Source organism: Sciurus vulgaris, assembly GCF_902686455.1.
Source record: "Sciurus vulgaris genome assembly, chromosome: 3".
NCBI classification, from domain to species: domain Eukaryota; kingdom Metazoa; phylum Chordata; class Mammalia; order Rodentia; family Sciuridae; genus Sciurus; species Sciurus vulgaris.
In genome coordinates, this window is record NC_136463.1 from 60690616 (window position 1) to 60717676 (window position 27061).

The window sequence follows — 27061 nt, forward strand, 5'->3', positions numbered from 1 at the left end:
CCCTTTGTCTGTGTATGTACACAATCACAGAATTCACTATGATGGGGTCATATAAGAATTTATGATTCATTCCACTGATTTTTGTTTTCCTTTTTCCCCTCCTGTCCCTTCATTCCCCTTTGTCTAATCTACTGAACTTCTATTCTCCCCCTTGTTCCCCTTATTGTGGATTAACTTTCACATATCAGCAAAAATATTCAACCTTTGGCTTTTGGGGACTGACTTATTTCACTTAGCACTGTAGTCTCCAGATCCGTCCACTTACTTTCAAAAGTTAAAAAACCATTCTTCTTTATGTCTGAGTAATATTCCATTGTGTATATAATATCACATTTTCTTTATCCATTTATCTGTTGAAGGGGACCTAGCTTGGTTTTGAAGCTTAGTTATTGTGAATTGAGTTGCTGTAAACATTAATGTAGTGCATCAATGTTGTAAGCTAATTTTAAATCCTTTGGATATATTCCAAGAAGAAGTATAACTGAGTTAATTGGTGGTTTCATTCCTAGTTTTTTGAGGCATCTCCATACTGTTTTACAGAGTAGTTACACCAATTTGCAGTCCCACCAGCAATATGAGGGTACCTTTTCCCCTACATCCTCACAAACATTTATAATTACTTGGGTTCTTAATAATTGCTATTCTGACTCAAAACTTAGTATCTGAAAAACAACCCAATCATTGAATGGGCAAAGAAACTGAATAGGTACTTCTCAGAGGAAGAAATATGTATGGTCAACAAATATATGAAACAAATGCTCAGCATCCCTACCAATTAGAGAAATGCAAATTAAAACTACACTGAGATTTTATATCACTCCAGAGTGGAAGTTCTCAAGAATACAAGTGACAATAAATGGTGACTTGTTTGTTAACAGAGGTGTTTAATGTAGTTAACTATGAAAGAAAAGGAAAAAGTCATTTATTTGATAAACATGTAATAAAGATCATGTAATAAAGATCATGTTGTGAAGAAAAGTAAATTCATTGTCTTGTTAGACCATTTAATTCTATCAAAATTTAGGATGATGATGATGATGATGAATATGATGTTGATGATGATAATATTTGCTTATAGTTATATGGATATGAATTTTATTCAAGAGCATGAGGTTGCTATAATGCCCACACTTCAAGTCCCCACAGAGCTAAACGATTCTATATTATTTGTTTTTCTGATTATTTTTCTATTTGACTTATAACACTTTCCCCCATTCATTTATTTTTAATGCATTTCATATACACAATACTAATACAGGCATAACAATATTACACATGCAGTCATGTGCTTAGCTTGAGAATCAAAATTACTTTATCTTGGAATTCAGACAATCCTGGCAACACTGGATACCACCACATTCAACTTGCACAGGGATGGTAGAGGTTCCTAGAAGATGGCAGTTCAAGTTCATATGCCCAAGTCCAGTGACAATTCGTGGAACACCTGAAAAAGCTGGTATCACTCCTCTCTGGTTCACCTCCTGATATGCTGGATTCAGGGAAAAGAGCTTCAGTAACAAACCTACATAAATGGTCTATATAAGAGGGATAACTCACTAGTCATTCTCCTTTGGAGTGCAAATTTCACTCAGTATTGTTTGTGTGGCTCTCTACACCAGTACCTACAGCTGTTATTCACTTATTTCCATGGTTGCATCACACTGCAAGGCATCAGTGTTCCATGATGTATCATTTCTTCTCTGTTTGAAGATACTTTGCTTTTGTGAATGCTCTTGCACACATCTCCTGGTGCACACATACAAGAATTTCTCTAAGGTCTCTAATTAACAATGGAACTAATACAACTCAGGTTTAAAGGAAAAAAAAATATTTTCCAGTGTGACGCTCATGCATGTTGAACTTACTGGGACCCTCCCAGTGCTGCCAAGTTTGTCTGACTTCCAAGGTAAAGTAATTTAATTCTCAAGCTGAGAGTACCATTGCATATGCAATATTGTTACCCCTGTATCAGTGTGTATTTGTGAAATGCAATAAAAAAATAAGTGGGACAAAGTGTATTCAAACAAAAATAATAAGACATTGCAGGATACAATGGTATCATGGTATCAACAGCAGTGTGTCAGTTTTTATTGCTCTCCGTTCTTATTAAAGTGTGATATTATCACAGTTCTTCATTCAGCTCATGATAGTAAGTGTAAAATTGTATCTACATTGTGATTTTTACCCTGCATTTGCTAGTACCAATAATTCTGAATTTTCTTTTCTATGTTCATTGACCATTGTTTCCTCTTCTGTGAGATTTGTTTATATCTTTTGCCTGTTTTCTATTGAGTCTTTGTCTTTTTCTCATTGGTTGCAAAAGTTTTTAATATGTTTTGGATACTTCAGGATAGCTATATGTGATGAAATATTTTTTAATCCGTGGCTTATCTATTTACTTATAAAATGATCTGAAATTTTAGTTAAAGCAAATTTCTCAGTCTTTTTAAAATGAAATTAATGCTTTGGGGGCTTCTTTAAGAAGTATTTACTTCCTAAAAGATCATAAGAATAATCCATAGAATAAATTTAAGAATATATTGCATATATATTATTAGATTATGTTTTAGATTTTACATTGTTACTCTGCAGCATAAGAATCTCATATACCTGAAACTGGGTTTTGTGCACTGAACGTGCAATGAGAAAGAGAGTGTGTGTGGTCTTTTCCTCCATGGATCCTTGATTGCCCCAGGGCCGTTTACCAAGACGCCTGTTTCCTACTGCTCTTCAGGCTACCCATGCCATGTGTCAAATTTCCACATATTATTGACAGGCCCTCTACTGTGTTGTTTTGGTTCGTTTCTCTAATTTTGCCCAAACATGACCTGTCTTAATTACCATGCCTTTAAAATATGTTATAATGGGCAGGAGCTGCCTAGTAAAACAGAAAGTTACACCATGGGTGGTGGCAGTTTTTAACTGGAGTTGGAATCCAGAGTTGAGTACTGGACTTGCCAGAGTGAGCATGCCTTGGATGTAGTGCCCAGACTTGTCCATTGCCTAACCGGTACCAGGAACTTTGACAAGTCTAGTGGCAAGCATCTGAAGGTGGTTGCTAATCCTTTCCCAATTGGCCAGCATCCTGTAGGTGGGATATCCAGGACAACATCATGAAGGAGTTGCAAAGGACTGGCACCAACCTCAGAGTCTCAAGGACAGAGAAAAGCCCGATGGTGGGATGATGCATCTCAATTGCTTTTGAAGCAGTTGGAAGAGAGGGACTGGAAAATCTTGCGGAAAAGTTGTTAAAATCATGTTTTGGGATTTGAGTTCCAACTCTGCCACTTCCAGGCTGTGTAACATCAAGCAAGTTACTGTCTTTGAGCCCCAGTTTACTCCTCTGTAAAATACAGCAAATAATCAAGCTGCATCAAAGACTTGTCAGGAAGATTAGGTGAGATAATGTACAAAAATAAAGTAACTATTAGTGATGGCTATTTTATCATTACTATTAATATTTATAAGTACCTTACATATGGTATTTTATATAATTCCCAGAACATTCTGGGTTGTTTGAAATATTATTCTGTTTTCACAGATGAAGAAAATGATGACCAAGGAGTTCAGCAGCTGGTACTAAGTCACATGATTAACAAATGAAAAGAACTAGTTTGACTGTAGGCCGACCACATCAGTGTACTTCATATTGCCTCAGGCTGCCCTGGGTAAATATCGAGAGCTGGGGTCCTATAGCTAGGGAAATGCAAGTTCTCCATCTGGTGGGAAATTAGGCTTGAAATGGAGCAGGACACTGAAGAAGTCAGACAACCTCTTCACATTTTCTGCCCATTAATTTCATTACCAGGACCCTCACCTTCTAATTAGGCCTAGAAAATCATAGTAAGGGGTGACAACCCTGGGGACCCTAGAGCACTCTTAACTCAATTCAGCTCTTCTCCTACCACTTCAAAAATCATTATGGGACCTCCCCCAACAAGATGCAAGCCCAGCAGCTCCCCCTAACAAGGTTCTGAGAGGGAAAGCACTGCATTCCTGAGGACTCATTAGGAAACCATGTTTGGAGAAAGCTTCTCCCTTTTGCCTCTTTCTTCTACCTCCTTCTCACCTCCAGGCCAAGGCAAAACTGGAAGTTGGCTAAGAGTTCTCACTGGGACAAGGAATCTGGGGAAACAAACCATTTCATCTGGGGACTGTGATCTGGCTTTAGCACCACCATTAACTCCATGGGTGACTTTGGAAAGATGAACAAACTCTCTGGGCTTCATTATCCTTGTTTGATAAATGGAATGAATAACCCTCTATTTATCCCATGTGATTAATATGAGCAGTGGAGTGGGGAATTGTGTGAAATCCTTTTTTTTTTTTAAATCAAAATCATCACAGAGTCACAAGGCACCATTACTGGGTTCATTAGATTCTTAGATTGTTTATAGGTTTGTGACTCCCCAGACTCCCTCTCCTTCCTGGGAGGGCTAATTTCTGAGGTCCTCAGAGCCTAACATTGCAATGGATGGAGCTCCATGACAGAATCTCATCTCTCTTTCATTTTCTTATATATCTCCTTTTCTTGTTCTCTGGGGCTAGGGTCTAAATAGTGCTTCAAATTCTTCCTCTCCCTTTTGCAGAAACCTTGATGACTATTGTATGTGTAACAAGTTGAGTACTCTCCAGCAACTCGAGGCACCAAATTTGTTACTTAAGTGAGTCAAACCTCTCATTTTACAGAGGTTTCAGTAGGGAGAGTCTTGCTCAGGGAAACTGATCAAAAGAGAGAAAGAACTGGGACATTCTTATCTCAGGGCACTTTGCCTACCTTGACAAAGTCATTGAATGGAACCTGCTTTCTGTGTCTATTGGATTATGAGTGCATTCAGAGCATCCAGCTTTCTTCCTGGACCAATTCCTCAGAAGGCAACCTTGGACTAGAGGCCTATATCAGGCAGACACATCAGACAGTAAAGGGTTTAGCTGGAATGTCAGAGCAGGGGGTGATGAATGTTCTCTGAAGCTCATGCTGGACACCTAGGAATTTTAATCTAGGAGGACATTTTCACTGAAGGTCATCACCATAATCTTAGGTACTTAGATGGTGCTTATCCTAGGATCTTGGTAATGACAAATTTCACCTTGTTAGAGTAAGGGTCATAGAGCTTCTTTCTAACATGTCATTTCCTTGCCTATTTTTTATTCACAGGGCCTACCCCTTCTATTTGCCCAATTCTTTTGGACTGTTTTTGTGAAAAGGCAAATATATGAATGGATTTGATCCAATGTCTCCCAAATCATTCCTTAGAAATGCCCCCATCTAGACAGAGGGAACTGAATTTCCTACGGTAGTACTTTTGTGCCTTAGACTTAAACCTATACTTTATATCATATAAATATCTTATCATATTGCATAAACTCTAACTTATTCAGAAAATGTTCTATAGCCCAATTTCATGCACTCTTTCACTGATCTTGTTGATCTTATGGTCTTAGTTTCAAAGTTCACTCACTCATTTATTTCAGAAATATCAAACACAAACTGTATATAAAGTATAATGGCAGGCATTGAGAATGCAAAGCTGAATCAGTTGTAAATCCCTCTGCGAGTCAGTGTGGAGAGGAGGTTTGTTCTATAGAGAAATGACAGTGCAAGAGGTTAACAGATATAAGAGCTGTGAAGTGTATAATTCAAGAGTGGTGGAAGTTTAGTGAAAGGAATTTTAGATGGGGAAGAACCATGAAAACTTCAAAAGAGGAGGAACAATTTAATAGGGTCAAAGGATTTGAGAACTTGGAGTAAGCAAGAAGATATTCCAGTTAAACGGTTTGAGAAAGGGTTAAGGATTCTTAAAAGAATTTAGGAGACACCACATCAAATGTCTCACCTATAGAGTCCCCTACACAGTTGTTGCCAGCATCTTATTTGTGCTTGTGATACTGGCTTTGAGTTTTCCACCAACTACCCCTGAGAGTGGATAGCTGCTTCTCAACCTTAGTAACATGTAGAAAACGAATCTGTGTAGAAAAGGGAACATATGCTCATTTAGTCCCATTACCTTATTTCACAGTGGTATAGCAACTTCCACAATATTTGAAAGAATCCTTTCATCAATGGTGGAGCACATACTCAGAAATTTTAACCCATACACTTGTATTTTTCCTGAGAGCACAAAGTAATTTATATTTAATTACCTCCCATCTTCCTATCTCCAATTACCTCTGAAAGAAAAATTCCCAGAGTCAACTTAAATCATTTTATTTATATGACATAAACATTGAACTTTTATTGCTTTTGGTGTCTTTTCTATGGAAAAATATGACAGATATTGGCTGTTAAGAATGGACTGTTTATGTCACATATTTTTTGGCCATTTGTATGTCTTGAGAACTGTCTATTCAGATAATTTACCCATTTTAAAATCAGATTATTATTTTTTCCTGTTGAGCTTTTTGGGCTCTTTTAGCCCTATTTTGTATTTTACTTCGAGATATGGTCTCACTGAGTTGCTTAATGCCTTGTTTTTTGCTGAGATTGACTTTGAACTCAAGATCAACCTGCCTCAGCCTCCTGAGCTGCTAGGATTACAGGCATGTGCCATGGCACCTGAATATATTCTGGATATTAATTCATTGTCAGATGAATAGTTTGAAAGATTTGTGTGCATTCTGCTGGTTGTTTCTTCACTTTATTGATGGTTATTTTCTTTATAAGAATAAAGAAGAAGAAACTTCTGTGCAGAAACTTCTTATTTTCATATAATTCCATTTGTATATTTTGACTTTTGTTGCCTGTACTTTTGAGGTTTCATCCAAAGTCTTTATTTATATCAATGTCTTGAAGTGTTTCCATCTGTTTTCTTCTAGAATTTCTTAGTGTCAGGTCTTACAATTAGGGTTTTTTTTTCCCTACTTTAAGTTGATTTCTGAGGACAGGCAGGGATGTATTTTTATTCTTTTTGGTATGTATAATGGATTTTCTAATGCCTCTTTAGGTATCAGGAAGTGTCTCTAGGGCATTCAGTTAGACACTCTTATCTAATGACTTTTATCCAATGGCTTCATAGTTATTTGGGGATTAACAAATATAAAATGAGTAGGCACTATTTTGAGAAAACACAAAACCAGAGACTTTATAAGTACCTTCAGTATTCACTCAAACCCCTGTAATTCCAGTAATTCCAACTCAACCATGTTCCCTTGTAGTCTCCTCACTGGTGAAATGAGGGAGTAAATGTTCTCCAAGAACCCAATCACATTAGGCCAGTGCACATGGGAGCAATGACAAATAGTTGTGGGCACTGGCAAGGCCATTGGTGTGAGTAGAGGCTGTGTTCAACCTGGTACTCTATGCCAATGGATTCCAGATGAATATGACCCTAGATGTGGAACCCCATAGTGACTCAAGATCTGCATTATCAATAGGAAATTAACACAATGTATTTTATAATAATTAGGAATCTATTTTCATTATCTCTAGATCAGGGCAATGAAAGTTTCAGAGTTCACAACATTTATTATTATCTATGAGGCTTTTAGCTATACTCCTAAAATAGTCTAAATACTCACAGACACTAATAATAACATCTAATTACTGAATGTTCAAAGATTCATCAAAGGAACCAAAGTATGCTAAAACATGCGCACAAAGAATAAAACAGGACTTCAGCTTCCATTGATGGGTACCACACAGATTAACTGTGGTAGAAACTGATAAGCTAGTTGGTTGATTTGTTACGGGAAGAATTTCTATAAGGAGGACATAATTGAGTAAATTTTATTTTATTTTTTCAGAGCATTGAAGCAAATATACGTAGTATTCTATACCTTTATTTAATCTGTAGGAGATGCACAAAGCAGTCATTGAGACACTATATCTATCCTTGGTCATTAAAGACCTCTGTAATCTTTTTTAAAAAATTGTTCTATTTAGTTATACATGAAAGCATCTTAAAGAATCAAAATATATAATTTTATTAACACAAAATATATATGATTATAAAAATTTTCCAATTCATTGTAGATCAACTGAGAGGAAAAACTATGTTCCAACTGTTGGTGGGAGTCATTTCCTTCCTGTCATTTTCCAGGTTCCAATGTTCATGCTGCAAGTATAAATTTATTTCCTGCTTACTCTTAATTTTACATCAGAAGATATCATCTGCTATGAATTGGAATGTACCAGTTTTGCATCTAATTATTGTTGGTGTCTAAGAAATCTACTGATTTGTGTATAATTACTTTTTATCTATTGCTAATTTCTTAATAATTCTGTTTCCCAGGTTCATTTGTTAGTTCCTCCCTTGGGTTTTTAATGAGACAACTTTGTTATTTCCAATTATTCCTTTATTTCTCATCTAATGTTTAAGCCTCTTGTGTCTCTTTGCCTGATACTTTTAGAATAATGAAAAGAAATTGAAATAACAAAGACCAGGACTTTTTTGGTCCTGATTTTAATAGAAATATCACTTTTATTTTAACATCATAAAGGATACAGGCTTTCAGTCATCATTCCCTGTTATATAAAGTCACATAAAGTTATGTACTTCCATTCCATGTAGCTACAAGAATTAAAATTATTTTTTCTCTACATCACAAATGGATGTAGACATTTATGAATGTCCTTTTGGAAAATTTTCCTCTTTTAACCTAATTATATGCTCTGATTAAATATATGTTAGTATATTTACTAATGTTAAACCATCCTCTCTTTTCTATAAGATTTTATTATGATAGGCTTAATTTGTTGTGCTTAGGGTTTTTCATACATCTTGCCAAATGAGGTAGCGAAGAATAATTACATTTTTTTTAATCATTGTAATATTTTAGCATCAGGATTTTGTGATGATGAAAAATGAATGGGAAGGCTTTCTTTCTAAGCTAGCGAAGGTGTACATGATATGGATATTCTCCTTATATTGACAAATTTAAAATAATTTACATATAAAAGGAATAAAACCCACACATTTGGAAGTACTTTTCTGACAGTGTTTTGTTATTGTTGTTTCTTTCTTTCTTCTTTTTTGGTTTGGTTCATTTCTGATGGTTCTTGAATCATGCGTCCAAATTTAGGAGCAGATAGTAGTCCATTATTATTAAAATTTCTTTTTAGTCTGTGATTATCTTGACTTTTTGATTAATAATTTTGTATATCTTTGGTTTTTTCCCTTCCTTAGATGTTTTGTATTTCACTCGTGTTTGTTGTGATATTTCCTTGTTCAAAGAACCAACTATTTATTTTGTCAACTTTTTCAATTGTTTCTTTTGTTTCAATTTCATTGATTTCAGCTCTGATTTTAACTATTTCCTGTCTTCTACTACTTTTGGTGTTGCCCTGTTCTTCTTTTTCTAGGACTTTGAGCTGTAGTGTTAGGTCATTTATTTGTTGATTTCTTTCTTCTTTTATTGAATGTGCTCCATGAAATAAATTTTCCTCTAAGTACTGCTTTCCTAGTGTCCCAGAGATTTTGATATGATGTATCTTTGTTCTTGTTTACCTCTAAGAATTTTTAAATTTCCCTTCTGATGTCTTCTGTTATCCATTCATCATACAATAGCGTATTATTTAATCTCCAGGTGTTGGAGTAATTTCTGTTTTTTATTCTGTCATTTATTTCTAATTTCAATCCATTATGATCTGATAGAATACAAGGTAGTATCTCTATCTTCTTGTATTTGCTAACAGTAGCTTTGTGGCATAAAATATGGTCTATTTTAGAGAAGAAGGATCCATGTGCTGCTGAGAAGAAAGTGTATTCGCTTTTTGTTGGATGGTATATTCTATATATGTCTGTTCAGTCTAAATTATTGATTGTGTTATTGAGATCTATGGTTTCTTTGTTCAATTTTTGTTTGGAAGATCTGTCCAGTGGTGAGAGAGGCGTGTTAAAATCACCTAGTATTATTGTGTTGTGGTCTATTTGATTTCTGGAATTGAGAAGGATTTGTTTGATGTACATGGATGAGACACTGTTTGGGGCATAGATATTTATGATTGTTATGTCTTGGTGATTTATGCTTCCCTCAAGCAGTATGAAATGTCCTTCTTTATCCCTTCTGACTAACTTTGGCTTGAAGTCCACATTATCTGATATAAGAATGAATACTCCAGCTTTTTTGCATGGTATGTTTTTTCCCATCCTTTCACCTCCAGTCTGTGGGTATCTCTTTCTATGAGAGGAGTCTCTTGCAGGCAACATATTGTTGGATCTTTCTTTCTAATCCAATCTGCCAGTCTATGTCTTTTGATTGATGAGTTCAGGCCATTAACATTCAGGGTTATTATTGAGATAAGATTTGTATTCCTGGTCATTTGGCTCATTTTTTCTTTTTGACATGACTTGGTTTCTCCTTTATTTGGCTATTCCTTTAGGATAGTTCCTTCCTTTCCTGATTTGCATCGTTGTTTTTCATCTCTTCCTCATGGAGTATTTTGCTGAGAATGTTCTGTAGTGCTGGCTTTCTTTTTGTAAATTCTCTTAGCTTTTGTTTATTATGGAAGCATTTATTTCATCGTCAAATCTGAAGGTAAGTTTTGCTGGGTATAAGATTCTTGGTTGGCATCCATTTTCTTTCAGAGCTTGATAAATGTTGTTCCAGGCTCTTCTAGCTTTTAGGTTCTGGATTGAAAAATCTGCTGATATTCTTATTGGTTTACCCCTGAATGTAATTTGATTTTTTTCTCTTGAAGCCTTTAAAATTCTGTCTTTATTTTGTAATTTAGGTATTTTCATTATAATGAGCTTTGATGTGGGTCTGTTGTAATTTTGTACATTTGGAGTCCTATAAGCCTCTTGAACTTGATTTTCCATTTCATTCTTCAGGTTTGGGAAATTTTCTGATATTATTTTATCGAATAGATCATTTATTCCTTTGGTTTGTTTCTCTGTGCCTTCCTCAGTCCCAATAATTCTTAAATGTGCCCTTTTCATGATATCCCATAATTCTTGTAGATTTTGTTCATGACTTGTTGACATCTTCTCTGTTTGGTCAACTTTGTTTTAAAGATTAAATATTTTGTCCTCAGTGTCTGAGGTTCTGTCTTCCAGGTGTTCTATCCTGTTGGTTATGATTTCTATGGAGTTTTTAATTTGGTGTATTGTTTCCTTTTCAAGGATTTCTGTTTGTTTTTTTTCAGTATCTCTAACTCTTAATTGAAATAATCTCTTGCTTCCCATATTTGCTCTTTTAACTGTTGATTGGTGTGCTTATTCAATGCTTGCATTTGCTCTTTCATCTCATCATTTACTTCTCTGATCATTTTAATTATGTACATTCTGTACTTCCTTTCTGACATTTCTTCTGCCATGCTGTCATTGGATTTTATTGCTGTAGCACCTATGTTTGTTTGGGACATTTTCTTCCCTTGTTTTCTCATATTGGTCAGGCATCAGTGGAACTTTGAGATATTGCAGATTTCCTCTATTGACTTATAGTGTCCCTGTAGATTGCCAATAACTCACCTCCTAGCCTTCAGTAGCCTGAAGTCTTGGAGGAACCTTGATAATGCAGTGCTCCACAAGAAATCTGCCCCTTTAGGGGTGGTGGCCTTCAGGTGGGGTATATTCCCTGTTGGTGGGCAGAGGTGCCTCCACTCGTTTACCGGTGGTCAGCCAAAGGGGAACTTGATTGCTGGCTGGGGCATGGCTTGTTTGGGCCAGTGTCTCTGGTTCTACCGCCCTGGTGGGAAAGCCTCACCTGGTGGGGAAGTCTGGCTGGTCAGCTCCCCTCCTAGAAATTCCCCTGGATCCAGAACTACTGCCCTGGCTAGGCAGCCCTCCTCTGCAATGTTCCCTGGGACCCGGACCTACCTCCTGGGCCAGGGAGCCTTGCCTTGTGCTGAAGCACCTCACTGGGCAGCCTCTCCTCTGAGAAGCTGCCAAGGGTCTTCCAACATCATTCTTAATGGAGAAAACTGAAAGCATTCCCTCTAAAAACTGGAACAAGACAGGGATGCTCTCTTTCACCACTTCTATTCAACATCATTCTTGAAACTGTAGCCAGAGCAATTAGACAGACCAAAGAAATTAAAATTTCATATTAATATGAAAAGAAGAACTCATGTTATCACTATTTACCAATGACATGATTCTATATTTAGAGGATCCAAAAATTTCACTAGAAAACTTCTAGAACCAATAAATGAATTCAGCAAAGTAACAGAATATAAAATCAACAGTCATAAATGTAATGCATTTCTATTCATATGTGATGAGTTAGGAAATTAGGAAGACTACCCCATTCACAAGAGCTTCAACAAGTATAAAATACTTGGGAAAAAAGAGGTGAAAGACCTTTACAGTGAGAAGTACAGAATGTTAAAGAATGAAATTAGACTAAACCCTAGAAGATGGAAAGATCTCCAATGTTGTTGGATAGGCAGAATTAATATTGTCAACATGGCCATACTGCCAAAAGTGCTATGTAGATTTGATAAAATTCCAATTAAAATCCCACTAATGTTCTTCATAGAATTAGAGAAAGCAATCATGAAATTCATTTGGAATAATAAGAGACCCTTATTTGCCAAAAAACCCTTAATGGGAAGAGTGAAGCAGGAAGTATCACAATACCAGACTTTCAACTATACAACAGAGCAATAACAAGAAAAATGGCATGATATTTTCACCAAAATAGACAGGTAGACCAGAATAGAGAACACAGAGAAAAAAATCCACATAATACAGTTATCTCCTACTAGACAAAAGTGCCAAAAATATACAATGGAGGAAAGATAGCCTCTTCAACAAATGGTGCTGGGAAAACTGGAAATCCATATGCAGAAGAATGAAAATAAACCCCTATTTTTCACCCTGTACAAAAACTCAACTTAAAATAGATCAAGGACCTAGGAATTATACTAAAATCCCTGCACCAAACAGAGGAAAAAGCAAGCCCAAATCTTCATCATGTTGACTTATGACAAGACTTCCTTAACAAAACTCCCAAAGCACCAGAAATAAAAGCAGGAATCAATAAATGGGATATATTCAAACTAAAAATATTTTTCTCAGAAAACAAAGCAATCAACAATGTGGAGAAAGAGCCTACAGAATGGGAGAAAATCTTTACCACATGTACTTCGGATATAGCACTAATCTCAAGAATTTAAAAAGAACTCAAAAAACTTTACACCAAGAATACAGATAAGCCCATCAATAAATGGGCTAAGTAACTGAGCAGACTCTGTAAAGAAGAAAATTCACAAATAATCAACATATATATGAAGAAATGTTCAACATCTCTAATAGTAAGGGAAATGCAAATCAAAACCACCCTACGATTTCATCGCACCCCAATTAGAATGGTGATTATCAAGAATACAAGCAACAATAGGTGTTGTCAAGGATGTGGGGAAAAAGGTACATTCATACATTGCTGGTGGGATTGCAAATTGGTGCAACCACTCTGGAAAGCAGTGTGGAGATTCCTTAGAAAACTTGGAATGGGACCAGTGTTTGTTCCTGCTAGCCCACTCCTCTACCAAAGGACTTAAAATCAACATCCTACAGTGATGACTCCACATCAATATTTATAGCAGCTCAATTCACAATAACTAGGCTGTAGAAACAACCTAGATGCCTACCAGTAGATGAATGTATAAAGAAACTGTGGTGTATACACACAATGGAATATTTTTTTGCCATAAAGAAGAATAAAAATGTGACTTTTGGAAGTAAATGGATGGAGTTGGAGAATATCATGCTAAGTGAGATAAGTCAATCCCAAAAAAGCAAAAGCTGAATGTTTTCTTTGATAAATGGAGGATGATACATAATGGGAGCGAGGGAAGGGTAATGGAAGAATGAAGGAAGGATGGATTGTGTAGAAGGAAATGAAGGGTGGGAAGGGAGCATGGGAAGGAAAGATAATGGAATGAGACAAACATCATTACCCTATGTACATGTATGATCACACAAATGGTGTGACTCTACATCATGAACAACCAGAGAACTTAAAAGTTGTACCCCATTTATGTATAACAAATCAAAAAAAAAAATAAAAAAAGACAACTTCCTGGTATTGGCAGCAGAGTCTGCTGGACTTTTTCTTTTAAATTTATAACCATTTATATTTTATTGATCATTACTGAGAGGGTCTGTTTTCCCATATCTTGTCAAACAAACCAGGAAGAGTAGATGGATAACATACACACCAGAACTGATGGAACAGCATTTATTGGGAGAAAACTCAAAGAAGTAGAAATAGTATCAGGAACTCAGGTTCCCGACACCCATCACATTCTGGGATACCACCTCACTTTCGTAGGCCACATGCGTGGAAAATTACCAGTCCTTCTCTGGCATAACTAGAAGCTGAGGTCCAAGCCTCCCAGCTGCAATTCTAGGATATGGTGGTACCTGTGGCATTAGCCCTACTTCTGCACTGAATCAGGATCAACCACGTTAAGACCTAAGTTATAGACAATTTCCACAAAGGGCCAGTCTGTAGGGAATAAGTCTTAAACGAATTAAACCTTATTTACCATAAGATTTTAGTGTATTCCAATCTCATAAAGGAAGATTTTTATTGTAGTTTAATTTGTATTCTTCTAATTAAAAGCAAACTCAATCATATTTTCTTGTTTTAAGACTTTAATATTTTATTCATGAAATGTTAATGTCTTTTGTCCATTTTCCTATTGAGTTATTGATCTTTATATATACAAGAGGTAGTTTTTTATCTGTTGGGAAACTTGGTCACTGTGTCTGCTGTCAGTTGTAAATATTTTTTCTGAGATTTTTGCCTTTTGCTTATGTTTATATCAATTCAGTTATCAATCCAAGAAGCAGAAGTATTATGAATATTTGGAACAATTTATTATAGGAATTAGACTTTAAACAACACCTGAAGTGAATTACATATCAATTATTTTCACCTCTCAAATAATTATATTGAAGGTTTTGTGTGTTTTCTCAGAGTGTTTGCTTGTTTCACATGCTAAGAACATAATCCAGGGCTTTGAGAATGCTAGGCAAGCATACTATCACTGAGCTACATCCTATATTTATGTTTTCTGATAGCCACAATTTATTGTCAAATTAATTCTATATGTATTGTAAGTCACCAAAATATGCTCGCTGCTATCTTGTTTCTGGCTCTTTCTCTTTGAATTTCCTTTATGTGTCAATATTACACATTTGTAGCATCCATTTTCATAACTATATTTTCTTGTGCATTTTATTATTACAAAGTGCTCTTGTGTTTTCCCATTTAAGTCCTCATTTTAAATTCAAATTAATCTCATATTAAGATAATGGTCCCTATTTTATTTTTGTTTGCAATCAACTACTTTCCTTTACCTACAAATTTTTTAGTTAATGTTGCTTTTGCTAGATATTCTGGCATTAGCCTAAAGTTGGATGGTTTTTGATATCATATGAAATCCACTTCTATTACTAAATAAGTTTGGCCCATTTAACTTTATTAGATTTTTTGTTTGGTTTGATTTTATTGGTACTAGGGATTGAACCTAGGGGCACTTAACCATTGAGTCACCTCTCCAGTACTATTTATTTTTAATTTTTTTTTTTTGCAGTGCTGGAGATTGAACCCAGGGCCTTGTGCTTGCAAGGCAAGCACTCTACCAACTGAGCTATCTCTCCAGCTATTTTTAATTTTTGAGACAAGGTCTCACTAAGTTGCTGAGGCTGTTTTAGAACTCATGACCCTCCTGCCTCAGCCTCTGAAGTTGCTAGGATTACAGGACTGCACAATCACACCAAGCTCAGCTTTATTGTTCAAGTATGTTTGATTCTAATTCTTTTCTATTTTTTCATGTTATGTTGTTTGCTTTTATTGTTTATAAAAATTATTTCACTGTAAGGTCTTTTTTCTTTTTTTACTTTGTTTTGTAGGAATGTTTCTTATCCCTTTATCTGCAGTTACCATGAGATTTATTTGATTATGTTATCTTAACCTGTTCCTTTATGCTTACTCATGTCCTTGACCTCTATTATGTAATTTATCAGACTTCAATGATATCTTTAAGCACTGAGGCATAGAAGAGGGAAATCAGTACATTTTGCTGCCTCCTATCTTCTCTCTCCCTACTTATGAATTACAATCATTTTACCATTTCAGTTTTCAAAAACTTTACGTTTTATTCCATACTTGCAATTTCTCCAAATGTCTTTAACTTAGTTCCAGAGTTCATATACTGCAGATTTTTCATTTTTCTCTGTTGACCAAAGCTTGTTTTTGTAAACTCTGAAAACTCTAAGGTCTGCCTTTTTCAACAAAACTGGTATATCCTAATTAGAATAAGGTATACTCAGTGTTTGCATAAATAAGTCAGAATACACTCTACTGTCATGTATAACTAAATATAACAAATTAAAAAAGAATAAAAGTAGAATAAACTCCAAACAATGCCTAATGTTAACAATATTCCTGGAGTTCTTGCATTGCAAAATTAATTTTATATTTGAATGATAAATGAGAGTCTAAATAACTGTAATATTTTTATCACTTTGATTTCCTTTTTGGAAAAGTGCATTCTAAGCATTTTTTCATTATATTGTGTTTTGAATGCTATTTTGGAGCAATGAGAGATTATCTTAATTTTTTTTTTCCTTTAGAATTGATCTGAGATATTTGTGGGTTTTTAGTTTGATTGCTGTTTCGGTGTTTTTGTTTGCTTGTTTGTTTGTTTTTGTCTTTTCCTAGTTAATGACCCTTTTGTTGTTGTTAAATCATCAGTAATAACACAATGGCATGTAATGATCTTGACACTCAATACAAATTTTTCCTGAAAAGAGGTATCCTACTTTAACTTGTAGATTCAAGTACTCTCTTATTTCTGAAATTTTTTCTTATTAAAATTTGCATTTAAATTATTGGTCTTTTCCATTATCTTTCTTTCTTTGGTTACTCCAATTTTACATCTGTTGAATCTCCTTTGTCTAGTGTATACCTATCATTTTCCCCTCTATTCCCATTTCATTGGACTTCTTACAAAATGCTGTTCCTGTGTGTTTGAATATTTTCATTGTGCTATTTCTAATTTTGTTTTTCTTTCTCTTGTTGTTTTATATTTTCTATAGAATTTTTTATGCATTCTCCAGACTCATATTTCAACTCATATTTCTTAACATCTGTTCTGTCAACACTTATACTTTTATTCTATCCTCTTGTTTTATAAAGGAAAATAATTTCTTGAGATTTTTTTGGATAGGTTGAAATGTTTGGTCACAATTTTCCTCTGTTACATGGCAATCTTCTGTGGTCTGAATTTTACCTTCCATTATTTTTCTTGTTTCCTTTCTCTTTCTTGTGGAATCCTTGTGAAGATTCTGCAATTACTTGGTTTTCAATCCTTGACTGAAGTGAGTTATTGCTAAAGTAAATACTTGAAAGTTACTTTTCTCAGGAGGGTCTATGTTTTGGCTTAGCAGAGATTTATTTTGTGATTTCAAGTTGGAGAGAAACTAATTTAGCATTTACCAACCTATAATCAATGTTGACAGGTAATTTAGAACTGTTAGGGGTATTTTCCTTAACTTTTACCTCTTATGCCTGTGATTACAATTTGCCTGTGTATTTGATTCTTCATTTAGCCCTTTCTCTACTTCTTGAATCTAACTCTGGATCACAACAAATCATGATACAATAATTTATACCCTACTCTTCTTATTGCAAATGAGGACTTATGGTGTTGTTCCCTATTGGCTACCCCTTTCACTACAGAATTATATTCTTCTCTCAATGACCATGGAGTCTCCCTCCCTACTTCTTGTTACTTTTCTATTTCCTCACTACGGTTCACAAAGCCTTTAATTCTATTTTATGGACTGGTGTTTTAGATATTTGTTTCTTTGAAGACATAATCTATTTGTTTATTTTTCTGCTTGATTTGGTAAGGGATGAAATCTCAGAAGAGAAAGTGCTGGGTTTACTCTGCTGCATTCATACCAGAAGTATGCTTCTTGCTCATTTATTTTTTCCAAAACTTTTGTACCACATAATCCTACAAATAGATTATTTCATTTTGGGGAGGGAGGGGAGTCCAGAATGGTAATGTCACCTGCCCTAATACCTTAGGATAAGTAAAGGTATTGGAGTAAATATGGTGAGGGAGTTAACTATAGTGTGACTTGGGGAGTAGAAAAGTTCTTTCTTGGATAGAGGGAGTTTATCAGAGGTCTGGGCATACATAAAACTTATTTTAGTTAAATAAGCCAATTTAGAGGACTTATTTTCTTTCCTCCTTGGGTGTTTCCTTGCAGGAATTCATGCAGCCAAAATCTGGGTCCAGTGGAATAGCAGTTACTGAATTCATCCGCTGGGTTTGGTGGAGATTCAAGACCTATGTCCAGTGATCTTTGTACTTTTCCTCCTTGCTCATGTGGTCACACTTGGGGGCAGCCTCAGCATCCTGGCAGCTTTCTTGGTGGAGCCCAAACTCCACAGCCCCATGTGCCTCTTCCTGGGGAACATATTCATTATGAACATTGGTACATCACTGCCACTACTCCCTCAATACTGGGTCATATCTTGTTCCACAAGCATACAGTTCCATATGCAGTCTGCCTCACCCAGTTCTTCCATCTGCTGGTTGGGGTTGACTTCTTCCCATTGACAGACATATCCTGTGACCAATTCCTGGTCATCTGCTGGTCCCTCACCTATAGCACCTGCATGAGCCAGACAGTCCAGAGGATACTGGTGGCTGTGTCCTGGGCTTATGCCTTCACCAATGCAGTGACCCATATTATGGCCATATTCAATCTCAACTTCCATGACCCCAATGTGATCAGTCATTTCTAGTCTGACCTCTTCCAGCTCTTCAAGGTCTCCTGTTCCAGCATCCAGATCAACAAACTGCTGCTCTTTCATCTGGGTATCCTCATGGCAGGTACCCCTGTAGTTCTCCTCATCACCTCCTACATCCATGTGGCAGCTGCAGTCCTGTGAATCCACTCTGAAGAGGTCATGAAGAAAGCCTTCTCCATTTAGCTCCCAACTCTTTGTGGTTGCCATGCTTTATGGTTCTGGTATTTTTAACTACATGTCTCTAGGTTCAGCCAAACTTTCAGATAAGGATAAAGCTGTTGGAACTTTTAATACTGTCATCAATACCAGCCTGAACACAAAAATCTAGAGCCTCAGGAACCCTGATGTGCAGGCTGCCCTATGGAGGATGCTCCTGGGGAAGTGGTCATTGGTGTGAGGAAGTCCTGGGGAAGTGGTCATTGGTGTGAGAAAGTCTCAAGTGTCCTTTTCTTCCTGTGTCTTTTTGAACTAAAGGGGAACAATCCTGTAGAGTCAAGAACTAACAAAAATACTACAGAAAATCTTCTATCTTCCTGAACTTGAGGACATTTTGTAAGGAAAATTAACATTTCCCATTTAAGTTCTACCCGGTTATAGGAAATGGATTTATAGATTCCATGAGGCCAGCCTCTATGACAAATTATAACTTTGGTTACTGTGACTTCCCTTTACTGAGTAAAGGTGAAATTTAAGAACATGCAATTGCCTATAGATTCATGTCCTAAGGGGAATGACATAAACTCACTTATAGCTTCAATTCCCAGAGCACTCCATAAAACTCTCAGGCACCAGAGATTACATTATTCTCTCAATTTCAGTTTAAGTTATTCTTTTTATGAAGTACAGCCCTAGGGAGAAAAACGAAACAGAAAAAGTAGGCTTTTTCTGTGACACAAAGATCCCAAAAGACACAAAGGGGCAAAAAGAAAGCTATGCAGCTATATATTCTCTTATAATTCTGAATATTTTGAAGTTTGGTGCAGCTCAAAGACATGTTTTTAAAACTCCATTCACCTGTATGATATGTTTTATGATACAGAAATGGATTACCCTCACTCATTCTTCCCCATTCACTTCAAATCTTTTGAAAAGAATTGACAATCTAAACATTTTAAAAAAATATTTTCAATAATCTCAGATTGTTTACTATGAATATTATCCCTAAATTCTCACACTTAGTCACTGACCCTACAAGTTGATACAACATATAAGTGTAAATACAAGTCATGTGGTGATTCATGTCTCTAAATTTCTCATTATCTGTACAGGAGTAGAGCATTGTCTCATCCTGCTTTCTGTTTACCAGTCATTATTCCAGCCATCATTTAGCTGTATCTTTCTTCCAGTATGCTTTTTAGTACTGATTGTCTATTCCTGGCAACTCTCCTATGCCATTGATATATTTTTAATTTGCTTCATGACATTATTTCTTTGACCTGCAGCTGTGATTTGGTTTCTCCATGATATTCAATATGGGTGAAGGAATTTGAAGTTGAAAGAGAGAAATGGAATAGATATGAGTGAGAGAAGAAAAACAAGATTGTAAGTGGAGAGTTTGTGATAAAATAAAATTGGAAATGGGGAATAGGGAGAAACAGGGTAGAGTTGCAAGCAAAGGAGACTGAGAAGAAAGAAAGGAAGTATTGGAGAGGACCAAAAGCATTACTGAGAAGGGTGGGAGATAAGAAGAATTGGGGAAATGGATAAGATATTTGAGACTGTTAAAAGATCAAAGGAGATAGAAAATTAGTGGGTCAGAATGGAAGATGTGATTTTCCCATACTGTGTTATCTAACAATATGAGCAAGGAGATGGAAATCACAGAGGCAAGATAAGCTGCTTAAAATGAATCCAAGGAGAAAAACTGGTAGCAGTTAATTGTTCTTTAATATAATGTTTGTAAAAAATGTCATCGTCCATCATTTTTTTCCAATTGCAAAGCATTTATCAGTTATCATTTCATAATTGATAATCAGGCCTGAGCATGATTTCCACCTTTCCAAAATTATGTGATCTTAGAATTTTAAGAACCTCTTGCAGATGCCACGTCACATTCTCATCCATGTGGTGTCCCTACCACATGTCCTGAACACACAGGATGGAGACCTCACTGGGAAGACTGGTAACTGAAACAACTTCACATTGGAGTCAGCCTGTTGCTATAATAAAGTGTCAAATGAGATGGGATTGAAATATGTATCAATCTATATTTCATTGAAAGGACAGGAGAAGAGTTCTTTGTAGAAGGTCTATGCAACCTAGAGGGGCTGGTGGCCTTCTGTACCATGTACAAAGAGAAGCAAGGAAGATGGGAGAAGCCATAATCACACCTCCCATGTTGCAAATGTATCAGAGGTTCTCTATTCTGGCTGGGCATTTGAACCACCTGAGATGCACACAAACTCACAACTCCATGCTATGACTTTAATGAAGTGACACACAAATCCCCAGGCCACCCCTTTATGTGATGTTGTTGCCATCCCTATCCTCATGGGTTCTTGCAGGGCAAGTGGAGGGTTCTTTACAGAAGGACTATATAACCTAGAAGGGCTGGTTGCCTCAGCCATCTGCTGTCTGCTCACCATCAGCCCCCACATGAGCGAGACTATCCAGAGAGTATTTCTGGTTGCATCCTGGGCTTGTACCTTCACCAATGCATTGTCACCAATTAAACTAATTAGATTGGAATTCCTGGTCAATGGCCTGGGCATCAGTATTTTCTTCTTAAAGCATCCAAAATAATTCCAATAATCATGAGGTCTGGGAATTACTAATAACAGAGGGTTAAGAATCATAGTTGGAAATATTGATCACCAAACCTTTGTAAAATATCTCAAATTTCTATAACTTTTCTGTGTGTCAGCTTTTAAACTATTGTTTCTTCCTTCAGGACTACCAAAGTAAAATGAGACAGGAGTATGTCTTAAACTTAAGAAAATGACAAGAGAGAGTTGCTGATTGGAAATACTCATGGAGTGGAATTCCAAGACAGCAGTGATAAGGAGAGAGCTTTGAAAAATATCAAAGCCTTAGTTTCACCTTCAGAGGTTCTGATTTACGCACCCTGGAGGTGAAGTTCAGATATCAAGATTTTTTTGATGTTCCCACATAATTCTATTTCACAGCCAAGCTTGTGACTCCTACAAAATTATTCATTCATGATTGCTTATGTGTATGTCCTATCTTTACTTCTCTATGGTCAAAGCTGATAGGCAGCCATGGAACTGATGGCCATGCAGTATTTGTGTATTTCTGGTCTCACCTGAACAATGTACAGTCTCCCTAGAGGGCTTCTCATTCAGTCCTGCCTCCCATGTATCTCAGATCCAAAATAAGACCAGAAAAATCTGTGCCACCAACTGTGCATTCATTTCTCATTTTTATGAACAATAGTTTTCAAAAATGCTTTTGGTGACCATATCCCCAGTCATATAAGTCATCAAATACAGCATTTATGATTTTCAAGAACTCCTGAACCACTCCTGCCCTGAGTTGCTCTGCCTCATTGATCACCCATTACCTTTTGTTAGTTACCAGACTCTGATGACTTTCTAGCCTCTGGTTTTTCTTTATTCTGCACAGGTAATGACATTACACTGTTTTCCTCATTTTGTTCTTGGTGCATGGTAGCAGTACATATTGATGTAATTTCTTGTTATTTGTACATACACACCATATAACAATATAATTTGGGCAAAATCATTCTCCACTGCTTTCCCCCTTCCTGCCTCCTCTTATTCCCTTTCCTCTCCTGCTCTCCCTTTGATTTTTAGGAGATCCACCCCCACCTTTATTTTCCTTTGTTCTCTCTAGCTTCTGCATAATGACATTACTTTGAATGAAGCTCTGCCTTTTCTTATTCCATGGGCAATAGAAACAATGATATTTTTGATCCAGAGTTTGATCTATGTAAAAGACAATTCAGTATGGTTTTCTATGTCTATGCCTGCTTCACTAAAGGGTATCCTCTTAAACTGGTCTCATTGGTCAATCTATATTGCCTAACTGAGTGCAGAACAAGTGAAAAAAATTCACTATGCAATACAAAATTCTAACTGCAACAAGAAGTAATCAAATTTTGGGGTGTGCTTACAACTTTGATTTAGGAGGGTTGTAGCTGGCCCTATTAACAGAATAAATAATCTTAAATCAAGCTGCTCTCTAAAAACAACATAAGGGCTTAAGTAACAACAAGAAATACAGCAACTCATTGAACTAGAGAGTTTGTATATTTAAGAGTATTGCCCACACTTTGGAGAAATGTACTTGGAGGGTCTGACATTCACAATCATGTGTAACTTCTGATTCCTGCTGTACTTTCACTTGATCTTCATCATTTAGAGAAGCTTTAAACCTAAGATATGTTTTAAAATGTTTTCTAGTTTCCCTGAAGATATGAATTTTTCTATTTCAAAATCTGCTTATTATTTTGAGTTGATTCCTCAAAGGAATAAAATAGGGAAGTTCCACTAAGTCTTACTATATTTAAAGATTTGTTTTATCAATTATTCTGATCCTTTCAACTAGGAGACAATGGGAGGTGTTGGCAGCATAGGCATCTCCACCAAGAGCAAAGTAAAGGTGTTATGCTCTTCTTCTTTGCCTACCTGGTCACAGTTGAGGGCAACATCAGCATACTGGCAGCCCTCTTGGTGGAGTCCAAACTCCAAACCCCCATGTACTTCTTCCTGGAGAACTTATCAGCAATGGACATTGGGTGCATCACTGTCACTGTTCCTCCCATGTTAGATCATTAGATTGTCTTGTGTCACTCAAGCATATAATTTCCTACAATGTGTGTCTCACACAGTTCTTCTTCCATCTGTTGGTTGGAATAGACAGCTTCCTGTTGACAGAAGTGGTCTATGACTGATTCCTGGCCATTCAGTGGCCCCTCACCTATAGCACCTGCATGAGCCAGACAGTCCAGAGGATACTAGTGGCTGTGTCCTGGGCTTGGGTCTTTACCAATGCACTGATCCATACTGTTGCCTTAACTACCCTTAATTTTGTGGACCCAAAGAAGTGAATCACTTCTACTGTGACCTTCCCTAGCTCTTCCAGTTCTCCTGGTCCAGCACCCAACTCAATGAGCTGCTGCTGTTTGCCGTGGGTTTTATAATGGCAGGTATTCCTGTAGCTATCATCAAGCTCCTACATCCATGTGGCAGCTGCAGTCCTGTGAATCTGTTCTGCTGAGGGAAGGAAGAAGGCCTTCTCCACACAGAGCTCCCATCTCATCATGGTTTGCCTTTACTATGGGACAGGCATCTTCAACTACCTACATCTGGGTTCAAAGGAAGCTTCATACAAGGATAAAGGAGTTGGGATTTTCAGCACTGTTATCAACTCCATGGTGAACACATTTATCTGCAGCCTCAGAAACCCTGATGTGCAGGGTGTTCTGAGGCAAGTGTTTGTGGGAAGGTTGTCACTGACCTTAGAAGTGATAGGATTCCTCCCTTCCTGCCTTTTCTGGATAGGAAACTTTCCCATGAAGGCAGCAATAAGTAAAAAAAGAGGTCCATAACCATTTTTCCTATCTCCCATTGCCTGAAGATTAGTGTTATGTGCTTACCCTACAAGGAGACCCTACATAATTCATTCATTTACTCTCTCAATAAGTACTTGTTGAATTATTTCTGTAATTTAGTTTTTCAAGAGATTTGTGAATAGACAATAGAATAGACAAAAGTCCCTGCACTGGTGCAACTGACATCCTGAAAAAGCCAGCAAGATAAACAACGCATACAGTAATCACATAATCACAACTGCTATAAAGAAAAACAAGTGCAATTGTTATGAATTCAGGTACTGCTGTGAGGGCCCCTGGGCATGTGGCTACCTTACTTTTTACTGTGCCCACTTTCTGGGTAGAGTTGAAACCATAGAAGCCCTGTATATCTGGGAGCAGTGTCCCAAGGGATCATTCATTTAGTTCATCACTGCTTAAGTATCAAAGAATATCATTGTAAAGTTTCCTTCTGGTGTGGATGTGAGAGTCCCTCCAGACCAGAATTGGAAAGTTTCCTTTAAAAAGCCATGGGCCCACTGCCAGGGATGATCTCATCCAACTCTTTGCTTTTTGCCTCCAAGAAAATCAGTTCCTTTCTCCACTATCACATGAGAATCTCATGGATGTTTAGGGGACAGGAAGGGTCTAGATAGGGGAAAACTCCACAAAAATAGAAATTATCTTAATGTGCACATGGTATTTGAAGATCAAAAAAAGAGTGTTTCATCTCCACTCCCTGCCATGTCTTGACTGTGGAATAGAACCAAGTGCTGGCACTGAATGGACTTTTGAAAGTCAAATTGTGGACTTATATGTTTCAAGGAGACTTCTTACCAGAGACACTGAGAAACATGGACTTTTTTTGTGGCCAATCAGAAGAGAGAAACCACATTGCAACTTGAATAGGAGTTTTAATATAAAGAATAATTAACAGGGGCTTAGAGTAACAAGGTGTTTTAGTCAGGTTTTTTTCCTGCTGTGACTAAAAGACCCACAGAGAACAATTTTAGGGGAGGAAAAGTTTACTTGAGGACTCATGGTTTCAACTGTCTCAGTCTATAGACATGTTCATTCCTCAGGACTTGAGGTGAGGCAGGATATCAAGGTGGAAGAATGTGACGGGGGAACCAGCTCACATGATGATCAGAAAACAGAGACACCACTCACCACATACAAAACTATACCCAAAACTCACGCCGCCAATGCCCACCTCCTCCAGTCAAACCCTTCCCACCTTCAGTTACCAGTCAGTTAATCCCATCAGGAGATTAATTCACTAATTGGTGTAAGGCTCTAATAACCCAATCATTTCTCCTCTAAACCTTCTTATGTCGCCTCACGCTTGAATTTTTTTGGAACAACTCACATTTAAACCATAACATGAGGGATTGGCTACTAATAAATGAAGAGAACACCAAAGAATAGAGGAATCACAGGAATAAGAAATAAGAGCCACTACCTCTAGGACTGTGGTAGAATACCCACAAAAGAACTGACCCAAGTCCAAGACTAAGATCCAGTTCAATGAATGGGGAAGTCATTGTTGCACCACCCCTGTGGAATAATATGTTCACAGGTTGATGTCTCACTGGAGGCACTCTACTATGAGGACACATGGGCACTGAGAGGGCATGGGCAAGGAAGGACTCTTTACAGAAGAAACCACTGGTATTTCAGTGCTGCAGGCTTCCAAGCACAGCAGGCACTGTATGTTGCAGAAGTGGAGCACACTGTCAGGACCTGGTGCTAGAAAAGTTGCCTAAGAGGCAAAAACCAGACCTCCAGATACAGCATGCACTTCCAGGATCCTGTCAAGGTACCATAAATAGCTTACTAAGCAAGCATGAAAGAACTATAAAAGCAAGTTTTTGCTCCTGAAGGGCCTGTCTTGCACACACACACACCCTACCGACAAAGTTCAACATGCTGCTGCATGGCTAAGGGAACCCAGTGAAAGGACCCAGATCAATTTTCACAGTTTAGGCAGTGATGGGAAAATTTAGGGAAGAGAATAAAGCTAAATAAAAAGCCATGATGAATCTATAAAAAAAAGCTATCAACCCAATAGGAAAAAAAAAAGAAAGAAAAAGAGAGAGAAAGATGCACAGAGAAAAACTAAAAACAGAGGCAAGAGATAAGAAAGAGGGGGGTTGGGATGTGGTTCAGTTGGTAGAGCACTTGCCTAGTATGTGCAAGACCCTGGGATCAATCCCTAGTACTACCAAATAAACAAAAACACACAGAGATAGGCAAGAGAACTCACAGTTTGTACTGTCCTTTGTGTGCTCTTTGACTCTAAATTAGACACTCCTGTAGCTTTTAAATAAATGCTCTGTTTTTGGCTTAAACTAGTTTGATCTGGTTTCAAACCATGCAACAAACCATGCCACTCAGTACTGGCTAGCAATCACAGTTCTTTTTTTTTTTGTCATTTATTTTTATTGCAATTTTCTTTACATTTGAGATATAATGCATAAATTATAAGTCAAAATGTATAATGCAATCTAATACAATATAATATATAATGCAATATAATACATACACAGTAATATTCATTCTGTAATATACATTACAGCCAGTATTCATTTCCAAACAAGCTTTCTAACCATTAGTCATTTTTTCCAATTTTTTAATGTATTCAAATACACATTAAATTTACCAGCTTAGCCTTTTTTTAATGTACAGTGAATGATATTAAATACATTCATAATGTGCAACCATCACCACTATTCACCTCCATACTCTTTTCATCTTAAAAAAACTCAGGCTCCATAACCATTGGACAACTCCTATTTTCCTCTACCCTGAGTTTCTAACAACCAC

General features: G+C 36.8%; 2 pseudogenes across 2 annotated transcripts; both read left to right on the top strand.

The window, feature by feature from the left end:
- The first annotated feature begins 18182 nt into the window (after positions 1–18182).
- Positions 18183–19120, top strand: LOC306656070 (olfactory receptor 3A2-like; annotated as a pseudogene). Its single transcript has one exon. The product of its transcript is annotated as an olfactory receptor 3A2-like (transcript).
- A 4189-nt stretch (positions 19121–23309) lies between these two features.
- On the top strand, positions 23310–24253 carry LOC306655734 (olfactory receptor 3A2-like; annotated as a pseudogene). The gene has a single exon. The product of its transcript is annotated as an olfactory receptor 3A2-like (transcript).
- Positions 24254–27061: the final 2808 nt, after the last annotated feature.